Source organism: Penaeus vannamei, chromosome 36 (genome assembly GCF_042767895.1).
Source record: "Penaeus vannamei isolate JL-2024 chromosome 36, ASM4276789v1, whole genome shotgun sequence".
Classification (NCBI taxonomy): domain Eukaryota; kingdom Metazoa; phylum Arthropoda; class Malacostraca; order Decapoda; family Penaeidae; genus Penaeus; species Penaeus vannamei.
Window position 1 is genome coordinate 18,211,501 of NC_091584.1, and position 2,500 is coordinate 18,214,000.

The 2,500-nt window shown below is 24.6% G+C and overlaps 1 long non-coding RNA gene across 1 annotated transcript in view; it reads left to right on the plus strand.

Moving 5' to 3' along the window:
* LOC138859427 (uncharacterized) overlaps positions 1–2,500 on the plus strand; it is a 111,183-nt gene that overhangs the window by 53,997 nt on the left and 54,686 nt on the right. The window contains exon 2 of the long non-coding RNA XR_011398169.1: positions 1,978–2,019. This is a non-coding gene — a long non-coding RNA (uncharacterized lncRNA). The remainder of the gene's footprint in view (positions 1–1,977; positions 2,020–2,500) is intronic.

Below are 2,500 nucleotides of genomic sequence, written 5' to 3' on the forward strand. Positions count from 1 at the left end.
TATTATCATTAGTGTCATTATCTTTATCATTATCATTAATTTTATCGATATCACTTATCATCTTTATCACCATCTTTATTATTGTCATTGTTATTACTATATTCATTATCATTATTAATGCTCTAATAGTTAATATCATAGTTATTATCATTAGTATAATTACTCTGTTATAATGTTTATTGTTAGTATTTTTTTTTCATTATTATCCTCATCCCTAATGAGAATTAATATTTTCACAAAACAAGAGACGTATTTGAGTGTTTTTTAATTAATTTCTGTCAGAAATAAGCCTATTCGAAATTTCCTCACTCGAAACTCGGTCAAATATATATATATATATATATATATATATATATATATATATATATATATATATATATATATGTGTGTGTGTGTGTGTGTGTGTGTGTGTGTGTGTGTGTGTGTGTGTGTGTGTGTGTGTGTGTGTGTGTGTGTGTGTGTGTGTGTGTGTGTGTGTATATATATATATATATATATATATATATATATATATGTACATATATAGATATAAATATATATATATATATATATATATATATGTATATATTGTATTATGAAGATATTCATCCCCATTCATACATTTTCTACACTGGTTTTCTTCTTCTACTTTTTATTATTGTTATCATTATTACTGCAAATATCACTATTATCATTATCATTATCAGGATTTTTTATACTATCATCATTATCACCATTATTATCGTTATCATCATCAGGAATATTATTATCATTACTATTGTTCCCACTATTATGACTATTGATATTACTATAACCATTATTGCTATCATTTTCAGTATTGCCATTACTATTATAATCATCATTATCATTATTATTTCTTCTTATTATTACCATCTTTGTTATTATTATGATTACGAATTACGAAATCATTACTATGATCATTAGGTTCATCATTGTTATTGTTACCTTTTATATAACACTGCTGTCATTATCATTATTATCGTTATCCTTTTCATCATTACCATGTCTTATCATTTTTATCATTATTCTATCTATCAACTTTGTTACTATTATCATCATTACTTCTATTATTATTATCGGTATTATGATACTTAGTATCAATACTTTGATCTTTATCATCATTGTCATTAACATTATCATTACTATCATTATCATTGAAATAACAATTATTACTATTATGCCCTTTATCATCATTGTTATCATCACTACCATTATCATCATTGTTATCATCACTACCATTATCATTCATGTTATCATTATCATAGTTATTGTTATCATTATCATTATTATTATTATCTTTGTTACTATAAATACTACCATTACAATGAATAGCATCATAATTGTTATCATATTCATCATTATCAAAATTATTGAAAATAATTTTCGTCATTATCCTAATACTCATTCAATTATCGTTATTACTGTCAACACCATAGAGAACTTAATGATGTTTATAATGATTGTGATATTGTCATCACTGTAATTATCATCATTATTTCCATGATTGGCACATTTTTTCATAATCAATTTAGCTAATTATTATTGCTCCATTCATTATATAAAAATATGTATAAATGAATAGAGAGAATTATGAATAAAATGGAAAATAAGGGTTTATGAGATTATTACTGATATCAGTATATGGTGATAATTGATTGATAATTGTCAATGATTGGTTAATGGACTATCTGATAATTGGTAATTGATAAATAACTGAATATTGGCGAATTAGTGAACAATGAATTGATAAAAAAATAAAAATAAGAAAGAATAAGATAAATACAAAAAAAGTAATGATAATAAGTCGGAAGATATTACGTAAACAAGGCACAGATAAGGAAAAAAGATAATTTCCTACAAATATGAGCGGCAGATAAAAGAAATGCATGTACAAGGAATATATTTCTAAATTGATAAATAGATAAATATATGATTTTTTTTAGCCAGTCTGCATTTTATATATTTTTTATTTTTCAGATTCAGGGACTAAGGATGGAATTATCTATTGGCATAAAGAAGGTAAGATGATAGTGTTTCAATATCAATCTTATTATTATTAGGAAAAAAACTGTATTTGCAGTACTTTGCTAAATATATCTATTTAATGAATCTATTGAAAAAAGTAAATTGAATTGGTATTATATATATCTTTCTCTTTAATATGCTCATAGTGATATGCATCACTTATATTCATGGATATCATTAGTAAAATACATATATATTTTTTGATGAAATTCTTATCTATCCTTGATTATTTTCTCTATCAATTTATATATACTGTCATTAGCATCGGTATGTATGTATTTGAGTCACGGCTTAATATATGTAATCGCGTTTTCCCAGATTAAAAAATAAAATTTGAATTTATTGTAAAAGAGAGAGAGAGAGAGAGATAGAGAGACAGAGAGAGAGAGAGAGAGAGAGAGAGAGAGAGAGAGAGAGAGAGAGAGAGAGAGAGAGAGAGAAAGGGAGAATTAGAGCCATTCAATCATTTTAGAGA